The following is a 15,377-nucleotide window of genomic DNA, read 5'->3' as shown; positions in this document are numbered from 1 at the left end:
TCTGTTTCCAAGATGGCAGAGGTCTGCGACACACTGGAGGAGCTTTGGGCACCTCCCGTGGGAGGTACTAGTCAGGGGAGTGGTCACTCCCCTTTCCTTTGTCCAGTTTCGCGCCAGAGCAGGGCTGGGGGATCCCTGAACCAGTGTAGACTTGCTTATGCAGAGATGGGCACCATCTGTGCCCATCAAAGCATTTCCAGAGGCTGGGGGAGGCTCCCCAGCCCTTCACACCTATTTCCAAAGGGAGAGGGTGTAACACCCTCTCTCAGAGGAAATCCTTTGTTCTGCCTTCCTGGGCCAGGGCTGCTTGGACCCCAGGAGGGCAGAAACCTGCCTGAGGGGTTGGCAGCAGCAGCAGCTGCAGTGGAAGCCCCGGAAAGGCCGTTTGGCAGTACCCGGGTTCTGTGCTAGAGACCCGGGGGATCATGGAATTGCCCCCCAATACCAGAATGGTATTGGGGTGACAATTCCATGATCTTAGACATGTTACATGGCCATGTTCGGAGTTACCATTGTGATGCTATACATAGGTAGTGACCTATGTATAGTGCACGCTTGCAATGGTGTCCCCGCACTCACAAAGTCCAGGGAATTTGCCCTGAATGATGTGGGGGCACCTTGGCTAGTGCCAGGGTGCCCACACACTAAGTAACTTTGCACCCAACCTTCACCAGGTGAAGGTTAGACATATAGGTGACTTATAAGTTACTTATGTGCAGTGGAAAATGGCTGTGAAATAACGTGGACGTTATTTCATGCAGGCTGCAGTGGAAGGCCTGTGTAAGAATTGTCTGAGCTCCCTGTGGGTGGCAAAAGAAATGCTGCAGCCCATAGGGATCTCCTGGAACCCCAATACCCTGGGTACCTAAGTACCATATACAAGGGAATTATATGTGTGTACCAGTGTGCCAATGAGAATTGGTAAATTTAGTCACTAGCCTGTAGTGACAAATTTAGAAAGCAGAGAGAGCATAAACACTGAGGCTCTGGTTAGCAGGATCCCAGTGAGACAGTGAAAACACCCTGACATATACTCACAAACAGGCCAAAAGTGGGGGTAAAAAGGCTAGAAAGAGGCTACTTTCCTACAGCCACCATATACATAGATCTTGACCAGGCTGGGTCGCAGCTTGGGTCTGATTTGCAATCTTTCAAACTGCCTTTTACTGATTACGTTAACTGATACCCCTGTGGCTATGAGGGAATTATGATAACAGGCGGTTCCTGACAATGCCTTTATAAATGACCACGTCTAATTCTGGTGGACAGTCCTTCCACCAGGGCAACGGGGTAATTTACCCTGTTGCCCTGGCGGACCCACAGGCCATTCTCCAGCATATAAATCATTGGTGGAAAATGCACTCTTTTACGTTGTGAAACCTAAATTAGTTAATGCAGTAACTGCAGGGGTGTGTGTAATCAAACAGAAACAGAATTGAATCCTGTTTGGTGCAGTGGGGAATGCGACTTGTATATTTAAAGCAGTACGAGGGCCCAGCCTGCAACCGAAAGCAGTGTGAATATGCTAGTCATCTTTTTAAAATAGGAGCTGTAAGTGAGGACCATCGACCCTGTCACATGGATAATTGCACGTTTGCAGATACGTTTGACCGCGAGCAAACTTAATTTTCCTTTTGTGCCTCTCCTTCGTGCTCATGCTAATGGCAGACGTGGTGCTTTGAATTGGCTCACTTATACCAACTATTTTACTTTTAATTTTCAATTTATGTGGCAAGAAAAGCTCAGGTAGGAATTTACAACGCTAATAGCTCTAACTTGAGCAAACAAAAGACCCATTGCATTGCAAATGCTTGATGATAATTTTCTCTTTTCATTGACTTCATTGCTTGGTCTTACTCACGAAACAGTGTCACTCTAAGTGTCACACATTTGGCAGTTGAAAGTCACTCATAAGTGCATTGAAACCATGGGAATGTCACACTTAAGCAATCTGAAAACTTGACAGCTATGTGTTCCCAGCACCGTGTGAAGGTGTTGTGTGTTCCTTCGTTAACATTTGGGGCAATTTTAATTGCGAAAAAAGAAAATGCGTGCAGCGTTGAGTGATTTCAAAAGTGGTTTTATAGAATATTTGAAAAGTATGTTTACAATGGCTTGCCTCGTGAGTGCCATCCACGGGGATTATTGAAGCATATGCAGTAAAAACTACCTAAAATACGTTATTGATACTGGGCTTGTGTTGCCAGTGCACGAAAACTGCTACAAAACGATTACAGTAATTTAAAAAACGGAATTAAAACACCTAAAGAAACTACATTTCCCGGCAGCCACATTCTCACGAGCACATACACTGTAAATCAAAAATCTACGAGTCCGAGTTTACGAAGCACAGCCCATTTTTAATGAGCGCCTGACTTTTCCACGGACTACAATTTCATACGATCCCCGCGCTCTCGCGAGATTTCGCGCCGGTGAGTGCAGCCGCCATTTTGAAGAACTGAACTCGGGTGCAGTGCCTGTCTCATCCCCGCCCGCTACCCCCGCCTGACGCTCCTGATATCCGACTGGCAAGAGGTTGGGGTGACCTCTTCCCCCCCCCCTCCGCGTGGCCTTGCGGGTCTCCGGAGGCAGAACGGGCCCTTCTGAATCGGATGGCGGCAGATTGGGTGCCCGCTGTAGCCCAGCAGCGTAGATAATAGTGAAGAAAGCTGGGGCCTCAGGCAGGTAAAGCGGAACAAGATGGCGGGCGCATGTCCCCGGGACCCTCCCCTTGCGGGCGGGGGTGGGGGCCGGGTCCTCAGTACACGGGAGCCGATGTGATGGTGGCACACGTTGTGCCGGGGCATGTGTGCGGATCACGGAGTGTTTATTAAAGCAAGTTACGCCGGCCGGCACTTTTATTTGCGCATGCGTGTCTGCCCTGGACGGACCGAGAGATGCGCTTGCGTACAGGTGAAGGGTCAGTCTCGGGTTGGAGGTAATCGTTAACAAAGAGTGTTGTTATATCAGCTTCACCTGACCCTACCGCGCATGAACCCTTATTTAGCATTGTGTGCTGGACCAATCATTCTGATGCTTTTATGGGTGCTGCTCTTAGTACCTTTTGGGTGCCCCCTTTATTGAATGAGCAGTTCTACACTGTCAACTTTGCAGCCTAGTATGACGTTCTTTCATCAACTTTTACCTATCTACTAATTTTAATTGCCGCTGGAGGCGTTTCTTGGTGCCTAAGTGTAATCAGTCACACAGTCTTAATTGATCAAGAAGTTAGCATACAGTTCAATTATTTACATTTTTTTTTTTTTTTTTTTTTTTTTTTAGGTATGCAGACATTGATTTGTTTCTGTAATGACCCTGCTTTTTTTGCTGAGTGCTTCTAATGTAAAAGACAAATGTAACCTTTTGATGCGTGGTGACGATGTGAATCTTAAGACCACGTTTCCTTATTGTATACGTAAGATACTGCGTTAAAGCAGCATATTGAAACTGCTCTTTACGAACTTCTACGTAGACATTTTTATAACCTGATGTTCGAATCAACCTTCGTACAAAGGGGTCCGGCTCTTGTTTGATGTTATCGATCGCTCTTTAAAGAACAATTCCTTTATTGGGAGAGGAAGAGCTCGTAAATCATATATATAACCGCCACCATAGTCTCTGTTAGTACCAATTTCCTGGAAAAGTTTGCTGTAAACACATTTATTTGGAAAGCTGCTGACTTGCTTTGCAGTTTGTTGCAGTGCACCGTAGCGAAAAATATGCCGCTTTTTAAACCCCTCTAGCATGCCCGCGTTTACGTATAATGCCTCTCATCTCAGTCTTGGATAACCCATACTGTCACCTTTCAGATATGTGTATGTTAAGATAATTGTACAGACTTAGTTGTTAATAGCTCATGTCATGATTTCTTTTGGGGATAAGCGTAATTTTGTAATCAAGTATATTAACAATCGTGCCTGACCTAGTTCTGGATAGGTCAGTGTGGGTTGCTTTCATGCAGTGTATGAACGGCAACTGAAAGCTCACAAAACTAACACTAGAAAGTTGTATTTCGTGCTCCACGCTTTTTCATGGGATTTGTGGCTTAACAGTTCACAGGGTTTGTCTGATTTTTAGATTTAAGTAACGGTTTAATTCTCATGCCGCTTTTTCATTATGGAGCAAATGCTTGTTTTGCGGCTTGTCTTACTTCCGGGACAGATTTAAACAATTTGTCATAATGGTTTGTGTGGCGCTGACGGGACATTGTTTGTGATCTTTATATTTAAGGTGTACACATAGTGTAGTGTTACCCGGATTCTCTCAGCTACAAGTACTATGCCAGCGCCATCACCGAGTGTTGTTATAGTTCTCAAATCCAAATTGGCTGTTTTACTAGCTTCCACTGCAACTAAGATCTGTTTGTGGTTAGTAAGTCATTTTTATAGACATTTGTGTAAAATCAATTAACCTGCTATGTTACAATAAAATATTTTACATAACTTAACGTAAGAGCTGAATGATTTTCATTTTCTCGTATTTACGGCCTGCATGACATATGTTTGAACTTGGTCTTTCTCATGGCGTGCTTTAGCCTCAGGAACAAAGGCGTATGGGGATTGGTGTGTCACATCTGGCCGGATGACACCATTAAACGCTGGGTAGTGTCTCGAAGTTCTGAGCTATTTATTTAGCGGTGCTCTTATATAGTTTATGTAGCCTAGTTACCAATACGGTTAGTATTATTCATGCAGTGGAGGAGACCTAACACACAATTCATTTTATTTTTTGTCTTCCTTCAAAAATTGCATGTATAACCAAGTGGTAAGACTGTTAAAACACTATGTGAAATTGGAGATGTTAGCAAAGGGTAATAAATGGCCAGTATTTCCAGGAAGACACCATAGCTTAAACAAGAATTTGCAATGCAACGGGTCTCGCATTTCTCTGAGTTACTGCCATTAGCAGTTGTAAACTCTCGTAGTGAAACCTATTGGCAAAAGTGCAATTATCTACGTAACCAGCAAAAATGCAATTAACTATGTAACAGGGTCGATGTCATGCAAAGCGCTCGACTTCTGCCAAGCAAGATCACGCTGCGAAAAAAAAGTAGTCCACAAACTGGACAGTAAACAGTGAGCCTTGTATGTTTTCAGTACTTGGTCTCTGCGCTCGAGAAGGGCTATCCACCGGAAAAGGCATTACGCACGCATGCCTTCCACTAATGAAAGCAAGCAGATTTTAAAAAGCAAGCCCACGAACCAATGAAAGACACTGACGTGACATGGATGTAGCTCCGAGCCCTTTTCTAACTACTACATCGTCTCACAAGAGAATACGCATGTGCAAGCGCTTGCTCGGCCCTAAAAATGGAATGCGTGTTAATGATTGCAGGGTTTTCATTATGAAATGTACCCCCAGCTTGTTGCTTTTGATCATTGTTGGCCCCTATGAGATATATACACACACAACACTGAATGCCCACCAGGGCAAAAACTGATCAAGATTTTCATAGTCTGATTTGCACAGCTCTTCTACCGTGTGTGCGTTTGGCTAAAAAAAATAGCAATCTTTTGTTGGGGAGACTGTAATAGTTTGCATATTTTTTATGCAGTGTCCCATATTAAAATCTCTAAGCATAGTTCTGTCATTTTGCAAAAAAAAAAAGTTAAGCAATACCTCTTTAAAAGCTAACCCAATTGATTGTTGGATCCACAGTACTAAATTACACAATTTCTAAACATAGCTGTTTTTAAAGCTGCAATGGAGATCTGACAATGTTATTGTTTATCATAATATTAATATGACAGTTCAGCATTTAGCGATTGACGTTAGCCTACTGAGTCGTTTTTCTAGTGATAACTGATTGCTGTTCTAGGGTTGCTACTTGATGACAAAACTTGGGGAGGGGAGTGGAATGGGGGGAGGAGGTCAGTAACCTTAGCATTTGTTGCTGCTTTTCTGGTCGAATATACCGTGATTATGTCTCTGAAATTGGAACAGCTTCCTAAATGTTAATAGAGGTTTCTGAGGAGCTTATCATATCTGTATGTTAACTGGTGCCTTTATTATATTTCAAATATCTTTATATTCCGTATTGTCTCAGAATTTTATGAGAATCCTTATCTTTAATTTTGTCACCCCTTTTTATTTCTTTGTAGATTTTTCTTTATATGGTCCTCATATAGTCCCTTGAGGGGCCATTGTCTATTAGAGGTTTCTAGTGGCATAAATCTGCACTGAAAATAGAAAATGCTGAGGTCTCTTTTTTTGATGAATTGAAGTCGGTTTGTCTGTTTGCCACTTTAGTATCTAGGAAGATATGCCTTTCCTGGACCTAGGTCATAGAGATTTTAATGTTAAATGCATTTATATTAAAGTTCTGCAAAAATGGGATAACTGGCAATCCATGCAATGAAAATGTCTACCATCCTTAGCAATGTGATCGGAGGCTTTGAAGTCCCCACCTTTTAACTGCCAAGTATACTTTGATTGACACAGCTCATTAATAAACTTGCAAAAGCTGGGTAAATTGACAGCAAACCAAGGTCTCACTGAATTGTCTGTAAAATATTACAAAGAATTATGGCCATTACAAATCTAATTAGTAAATGTGATCAGACAGTGTTTGGCCTAACGTATGGAGCATGTATCAACCCCTTGGTCGCCATGGACGAAATGGTTACGTCCGGTGGCGCAGCGCTGAGGCTCCACAGACGTAACCATTACGTCCTGGGACCGTCCCATGGGGGAGCGCTAGTGCTTCCTCCCACCCATCTCCCCCCTACCCCTGGGCAGGGATGGAAAGGGAATCACTTCCCCTTCCACCCTGACCCCTCCCCCCCCCAACGTGACGTCAGTGCGCAATCGTGCACTGACCTCATCAGAGGTTGCCCCTTCCAGCGCGATCGGAAGAGAAATGCTTACATTTCTCTTCCAATCAGGGGTGGGGAGGTCAGAGAGGCATGAAAGGAAAGGCCTTTCTTTTCATGTATTCTGAGGATTTCTGCAGCCATATCGTAAAGCGATCGGGCTGCAGAAATGTCCACTAGACACCGGGATTTTGTTATTTTTTTTGTTTTGTTGTTGACATGAGGGGAGCGACCCCTCACGCTAGGGTTGCTCCTCCGAGGAGGTCAAAATATTTTTAGGCCATTTCAGATCTGCCTATGTTAATTAGGACCAAAACCACTAAATTCCCGGGACAATTTACTTAATTTTTTTAACAGGAGGGGAGCGACCCTTGCCTAAGCGGTCGCTCCCCTTGGGGGGGGGGGGGGGGGCAAATTTATTTTAGGCCATTTCTTGAAAGACTGTTAACCCCTTCAGTTGGGTTGGGGGCATAACCATGCCCATACTGGCTGGTAGCCACCACACCACAATTATTATTATTTATTTTATTTTTAATTCCCTTGCATCCAGTAGGTTCTCCCCCCCCCCCCCCCCCCCCCCCCGGTAGATGCCAGGGAATAAAAAAAAAAAAAGTGGGGTGGTGGCTACCAGCCAGAATGGACATGGATATGCCCCCAACCCAACTGAAAGGGGTAAGAGTCTTTCAGCCCCCTCCTCTTCCCCCCCCCCCCCACCCCACACACACACTAAAAGATCTTATCCCAACGGAAAGCAAGAGGACATTTGATTATTATGGGTTTTGGTTTCTCATTTTAACCATGGGAGCTTGTCAGCTCTCAGAATCGTCCCACTTGGTGAGGGCTGCATGTTTTGGACTTTGGGACGCTGCCATGTAGAAAAATCTACAAGACCTAGACGCATCTGAAAACAACATCTCGGTGAGTCCAGGATGGCGGGCTTCACATGCACCATTTTCTTACCCACAGTGCCCCGCAAACCCCCAGCTCTGCTTGACATCACACATTTTCCCCACATTTTTGTAGTGGACACTTCTGGAATCTGCAGGGATCCACAAAATTCCTACCACCCAGCATTGTCACATCTATACTGATAAAAAAAATTCAGCCCCACTTTTCAGCCTAAAAACTGTTTTTGTTTTTCAAACTTGATGTGTCCATGTTCTATTTTGGGGTGTTTCCCGTTGCGGGCACTATGCCAGCCAACACAAGTGTGGTACCATTTTCAGTGGGAGACTTGGGGGAATGCTAGGTGGAAGGAAATTTGTGGCTCCTCTCAGTTTCCAGAACTTTCTATCACCAAAATGTGATGGGGAAAGTTTTTTTTTTTGGCCACATTTTAAGGTTTGCAAAGGTGACTGGGTGAGAGCCCCACAAGTAACCCTTTCTGAATTCCCCTAGGTGTCTAGTTCCAAACAAAATGTTTAGGTTTGCTAGGTTTCCCTAGGCGCCGGATGAGCCAGAGGCCAAAATCCACAGCTGGCCAATTTGCAAACAAAAAAAAACAGGTTAGTTTCCTTTGGGAAAATTTGATGTGTTGACGCTGTGTTTTGGGGCATTTCCTGTTGTGGGCACTAGGCCTACCTGCACAAGTGATGATGCAGTTTTAATTGGGAGATTTGGGGGGTGGGGGACACAGAAAAGAACAAGCGTTATTGCCCCTTGTCTTTCTCTCCATTTTTTCCTTCCAAATGTAGGTGTGTAAAAAATGACATCTATTTGAGAAATCCCCTGTAATTCACCTGCTAGTATGGGGACCCGGGAATTCAGAGATGTGCGAATAACCACTGCTTCTCAACACCTTATCTTGTGTCCATTTTTGAAATACAAAGGTTTCCTTGATACCTATGTTTCACTATTTATATATTGCCAAATTAACTGCAGTATACCCAATATACAATGAAAACCCATTGCAAGGTGCAGCTCATTTATTTATTGGCTCTGGGTACCTAGGGTTCTTGATGAACCTACAAGCCCCATGTATCCACGCAACCAGAAGAGTCCAGCAGATGTAACGGTATATTGCTTTCACAAATGTGCCATAGCTGGAAAAGGGTATAGAAGAAATGGCTGTTTTTTCAACTTAATTTCAATTTTATTTTTATTTCAGCTGTCTTTTTGTAGGAAAACCTTGAAGGATTTACACAATGACCTCTTGCTGAATTCTGAATTTTGTCTACTTTTCAGAAATGTTTAGCTGTCTGGGATCCACCATTCGTTTCACACCCATGTCTGTCACTAACTGGAAGAAGGCTGAAAGCACAAAATATAGTAAAAAAGGCATATGTTTCAGCAAAATGCCAAAATTGTGTTGAAACATTTGGTTTTCTGATTCAAGTCTGCCTGTTCCTGAAAGCTGGGAGGATGGTTATTTTTGCACTGCAAAGCCTATGTTGATGCCATTTTCAGGGAAAAAAAACACATGCTTTCTTCTGCACCCCCCCCCCCCCCTCTCAATTAATAAACAAAAAAAAAAAAAAAAGAATTTCAGCTGTGTTTTGGCTACTTTCATGGTGTCCTTGAGGGAAACCCACAAACTTTGGTTACTTTTAGAATCCCTAGGACGTGTGTGTGTGTGTGTGGGGGGGGGGGGATTTGGCGTGGATAGCTTATATGGACAAAACGGTATGAGGGCCTAAGCGCAAACTGCCCCAAATAGCCAAAAAAGGGCTTGGCACCGGAGGGGGAAAATGCTTGGCAGGGAAGAGGTTAAGGAAGTACTCTACTGCTCAAATCTTATCTTAGAGGTGAGCCACAATGCAATGTCCATGAAGAATACCAAGAAGTCGAATTCCTACTAATTTCATAGTCTCTTCTCAGTCAAAATCTATGAGTTTAGTGGAGAGGTTCAAAACTTGTGCCTACAATAAATTATTAATGAAAATGTATGGGTTTTGAGTCAGGTTGCATATGCTTTCTATAGCCCTTCTCACCAAAGGAGCTATTTTTATTCATCTCAGTTGGAATTTTAAATAAAAGTTGCTGCTGTTTGGCTTTTTAACTAGCTGGCACGCATGCTTTCACAGGTTCGAAGTCCTGTATGGTACTAGCATTTTAATTGGTGTTGCAACTCTTCCAAAAACTCATATGGGTCTTGTGTTTATCACAGGTTTTTGAGGATCATTCACGTTTTTAAAAAACAAATGACCAGAGCACTGGAGCTGCTCTGCCTTAGACTAAGCTGTTTTATAACGTTTCTTTGGTGCCTGCAGTAGCTCTTTCATAGCTCACTGACTGGCAGTTCTCCTGCAGACTTACTGTTCCCTTTCAACCTTTCTTCTAGTCACCTCGCTAGGGTTGCTTCCACCTTTGCGAATCATTAAGGGGCATTTTATCCAATTATTTCTGCACTTTTCTGTCAAATGTCTGCACTTTACTATGGACTGGATCAGTACCTATCACACTTAGTTTCCACAAAGTATTTACAGGAACCATTCGCCCCCAGTATTCTGCCTAATGTTAGACGTTTCAATTAATTTTGACCCACGCAATTTGCTAGTTTCAATGCTGGTGACTTGATTTTCATAGGAACGAAAGATAACGTTTTCTGATTTTGCTATCTTAGCATTTTTTTCCGTCATTCTGGATGAGCAGTCCTAAGGGTGACATGATGGTGTTAACAACTTGTTGAGTTGTGTTTATTATTCTGCGTGAATAACAGTCTTGGATCAGCTGTTGCACTTTTATCCTTTTTCATGCACAATAACAAATTCTTTTGTTTTATTTTTAGCTGCCTGCTTTCTGATAACTATGTTTTCAAAACACATGCCACCTTGATTGACTTTCATAGTCTCTATGGATATTTACTTGCACCATTACTGAATTCATTTTCCAAAGCAACATTTGTTTTTTCTTCTTTGTACAATGCTGTCTAGTTGCCTACCCGTGCTATAACAGGGCATGAGCTAATGTCACTCCTGTGGCCCAGTTGATGAACATCAGCGAGGCCTCACACTGTATGTAACAAAACACTCTGAAAATTGTTAGTATCTGCTTACATGACTGTCTGTTCTCAGTAGCCTCAACATGTGGCGCTGAATTGCAGAGCCGGCACTGTGCTATGCCTACTTCATGTTTCTAAACCTCGCACATCAGTTCTAACCAACCAACACCCTTTTCACCCATACATTCTGAAAGGGCTCGAGCAACAAGATGTAGATCTGAGCACATCACCACTTCTTTTTGGTAGGAATTGCTATATTAATATTAGCATATGTGCATTTCCAGGTTTCTTGGGTATTCTTTCATTTGTGCCTCTTGTTGATGCATGCTGTATTGGATAGTTTTATTTTTCTGTGTTTTTATTTATTTATTTTGTATTTATATTTAAATATTTTCATTCAGCAGAATCTGTAACACTTCATTTATTTTAGAAATTCTGGATTCCTTTTCAAACTCTCTGAACTATTTTTGCATTGTTATTTCATACTTGATACAGGGAATAAGAACATTTTTTTTCACCTCTGGCTCAGGACTGTAATAGGGTATTTTCAGACCGTGTTCATGTGTATCTGGCAGTTTCAGTTTCTGCGTGTATTTGTTCTTTGTCTCCCTTTCAAGTATGTTATTCTCAAGAATATCCCACTAGTCAGCAGCTCCTCTTTAATCCCCTTTTAGATTAGAGAATGTTATGTTATCTCTGCCAATTATTATTATTTTTTTTTGTAACGAACGCAGAACAAATGTGACAAGATAAAATCCAGATTTAAATGACACTTTTATTGCTCATTCCCTTTCTGAGTGAGCAAAACCCCTGTTAACTGTCAACTCACCAGAACGGGCCAGTAAGCCCTAGAAATAGGTTGCCCTAATTAAAATTGTTGAAATAGCTAGGGGCAAGTAGATTTCTTGAGGCCTGTAGATTGTAGGGTCTTCTGTAATCTGACCACCCCCAGGGGACATAAGCTCTGCATGGTACCCGGGGCTATTATTTATCTAATTTGGGGTGACGGGATCTGTTGTGTATTGTCATCGAGCTACACACTCCATGCAGGGGCTCCAGCAGTCTTTCTTCCTCGCAAGGTACCTGATTGAAGGATTTAAACCTATCCTTCTTCCCCTGAGGACAGAAAGAGACTACTAAAGATCCCCAGCACACTATCTCTATCCTCTCCCACGTTTGTGACAAAACTCTAACTTCCAGCCATTGGCAAGTCTTACCATCCTGCATTCCCACATTTCCCCTGAGGAAAATCTATACTCCACATGTACATTAAGCCCACCCACACATTACTTGAACAGTCAAAAACCATAACCATGTTAAGAGCACATTGGCTTCAGAGTCCTACTTCTGACCTGCTTCTTCGCAGTATGATAGGCCCACTCAAAAATGCGGGGTATGTTTTTAAATTTGAAGTCTAGGAATGTAGGGTAGGAAGATATTTGCTGATGGCTGCATGTAATGGAACTTTCTACCTCATAAATAAAGGGACTGAGTTTTGTTGCCCATACGTTATTTGGAAGGGGGGGGGGGCTCACTCCAATCACACCTTTCTTGACTTGCATGGTTTTCTACCTTTCCGGAAATGTTCTAATGGGTTTCTATGCCTGTCAAGCCACACCCAAATAATGCACCTACCTACTTCAGATGATAGCGTAATGCCGTCTTCTGCCTGCGTGGCCACGTTATAGGGTCAAATTAGTTTGCTAGTACCTCTTCTTCTCCTTATTCATTTTTTATTATTTTTATTTTATTTAATTTGCACTTTTTTTTATGTATCAACCCACACCGTCAGCCCAGAGAACACCATTACATCTCTTTATATTTCTAGCATAAAAGTGAACAACTAACTTTTTTTGCCTTACTGGAGTCCCTGAAACATTACTTGTAATATATCCTTTTCATACAACGTTCCTTGTGGGGGAAGAAAGCACGTAAACAAGACCCACAGAGAGCCAACCCGACCACCTCTAACTTTGGGAATATGGTGGGTGATTCAGCCCATACGACCCTCCCAAACTGAGCAGGCAACAAGCCGTTTTATAGTACTCTCACCCAAAATTCCTATCTTAAGGTGCTTTTTCCTGCACCGTTACTCTTTGCCTTCTGGGAGTGTAGCTATCGGGAAGCATCGAGCTGGTGTAGGTAATCCGCTAATAAGTGGGTTCTCTTTATACTGCATTGGACCACGCAAACTTGGTACTTTACCCGATGGGGCCCATCCACTGATATGAGGAGGGTTCCTGTTCTTATGTGATTTTGCAAAGCATGGCTTTAGAAAACTTGAGGATTAGGTAGGTGTATGGTCCTGAAGAATCGCACTAGATCATATAGACTAACAAGCGAGAAACATGTTGACCATGATCTAAAAGTAGTACAGGGGACCCTGTGTCTACTTTCACTATACTCCAAATTTAAGAGACTTAGGGGGTGATTCTGACCGCGGCGATCGCCGCCCGCCACGCGGTTCCCGCCGAAAGACCGCTCCGCGGTCAAGACCGCGGCGGTCATTCTGGCTTTCCCACTGGGCTGGCGGGCGACCGCCGAAAGTCCGCCCGCCAGCCCAGCGGGAAACACCCTTCCCACGAGGACGCCGGCTCAGAATTGAGCCGGCGGTGTGGGAAGGTGCGACGGGTGCAGTTGCACCCGTCGCAAATTTCAGTGTCTGCTAGGCAGACACTGAAATTCTTTTTGGGGCCCTCTTACGGGGGCCCCTGCAGTGCCCATGCCATTGGCCCCCAGCGGCACCCCCTACCGCCATCCTGTTCCCGGCGGGAGAACCGCCAGGAACTGGATGGCGGTAGGGGGTGTCAGAATCGCTCCGCCGCCATGGAGGATTCTCAAGGGCAGCGGAAAGTCGGCGGGACACCGCCGACTTTCCGTTTCTGGCCGCGGCTGAACCGCCGCGGTCAGAATGCCCAGCGGTGCACCGCCAGCCTGTTGGCGGTGCTACCGCCGACCTCCGCCATGGCGGTAATTACCGCCAGGGTCAGAATGACCCCCTTAGTGGACTACCAATGATTTTTGTTTTTGTTACATGGGGAGTTTAGAGCTTATCTAATTCCCTCCCCAGATTTCTGTTTTTAATGACAGAGGTTTGATTTCTCAATAAATAACTTACTACCTCTAGTCATTTTTAACTATTTTTTCCCTTTATACCAATCCTACATATATTGACTGGTTAATCACCATTACCAAAAGATATCCGGCAAAGAGCCCCTCCGTGGGGCCCATCAGGCATTGCAGTGCTGGCCTGACGAGGAGCATAGCCCAATGATGAAGCATGTCACCAAATGGTGAGTGAGGGCTCTTGCACCAAAATATTTGGATTTCCAGGAACCTGCGGAACTGTGTATATCTTTAGATTTATTTATTGGATGGGAGTACTATACACAGGACCAGGACTTTGTTTCCGAACCTCCCACCTTTTCTTTAGCCCCTCTCTTTTTTGTTAGTGTAGCTATCGATCTGCTTCATCTAGTTAATAGAAATGTTACACACCTCCTAGCACATGCAAGGAATCCGAGGCCTGCTCCCAAAGTGACAGTAATTCCTTGCTTGCAGATGGCAACTGTTGCTTCATCTACAGAATTCAGATTTAGACCAGGGATTGAACGATTCCAATGCTCCTTGTCAAATGGTTTGTTCTTCAAAGTTAAGCTTTCTCACACTGGCCTTCAGCTTTAATTAATATAGCCAGCACTCTACTCTTCTAATGTTTTTAACTTATTTATGTTTTTTTAAATTGTCCGTCCTGTCTTTCACAGACAGAGGCTGAGGCCCATCATCCATCTCGGTAATCGCCTCCAATTTCAAAACCCCCTTAACAGCATCTGATAACTGTGAGCTTCTCAACTTATCGCCTGGCTAAGACTTTCATGTTGCGTAACTAGGCGCTCTCTTCTAAACACAGTGACTGCAGTGTGCACTGATGCAACTCTGCAGACTTTACAACTTGCCTATCATGTTCCGCTCCCGAATCTACTCCACAGTTGCTTCTACTACTGTGATCTTGCTATTGCTAGCCCCACAATTGACCCTTCTTTCCAACTTGTGTAGTTGAGTCTCCGTTTGACCAAATGTAGCCTCAAAGGCAGCTGTCCGCACGTCAATTTAATTGACGTAACTTGGAATCTTCTGCATGAAGATTAAAAGGGATTTCTCTTCCTCTGTCTTGCCCTCCCGTTTACTTCTGTCCCACAGAAGAATCCTCTGTTATTGGTGTTATATCCTTTAGAAGAAAGTTTTGAGGGTGGGAGACAGCTAGCTCTACTTTGATAGACTTAACCACTGAACTCCATGTCTGTGACAGTTGATCCTATGGGTTTTCCCCATAGCTCCACAATGGTACTCAATAGGTCAAGCACCTTGGCTTGCTTCATGGGAATACTATTTCGACTGCTCTGCTTTTTAGGTTCAGGGGTATGCAAACCTTCCAGGGCTGCTGTAGGACAGAGGTTAAAGTTTCCTAAGTGCCACTCTATGTCTACCCAGGCTCCATATTAGGTCTGAGTAACATTTGCATCTGCTGGCATTTACCTCTGGGGAGTATTCTGGGTAGGGTGGGGAAATAATCCAATAGTCTAGGTAATGCTAATTTTAGCAATCGCCATTCACTCTGCCACTGA

General features: G+C 43.8%; 1 protein-coding gene across 1 annotated transcript in view; it reads left to right on the top strand.

The window, feature by feature from the left end:
- The first annotated feature begins 2,416 nt into the window (after nucleotides 1–2,416).
- SRCAP (Snf2 related CREBBP activator protein) overlaps nucleotides 2,417–15,377 on the top strand; it is a 1,275,580-nt gene continuing 1,262,619 nt past the window's right edge. Inside the window, exon 1 of the mRNA XM_069201690.1 lies at nucleotides 2,417–2,685. The gene's annotated coding sequence lies outside the window, so the exon portion shown is untranslated. The remainder of the gene's footprint in view (nucleotides 2,686–15,377) is intronic.

Source organism: Pleurodeles waltl, chromosome 7, assembly GCF_031143425.1.
Source record: "Pleurodeles waltl isolate 20211129_DDA chromosome 7, aPleWal1.hap1.20221129, whole genome shotgun sequence".
Taxonomy (NCBI): domain Eukaryota; kingdom Metazoa; phylum Chordata; class Amphibia; order Caudata; family Salamandridae; genus Pleurodeles; species Pleurodeles waltl.
This window is presented reverse-complemented; position numbering and strand designations above follow the sequence as displayed.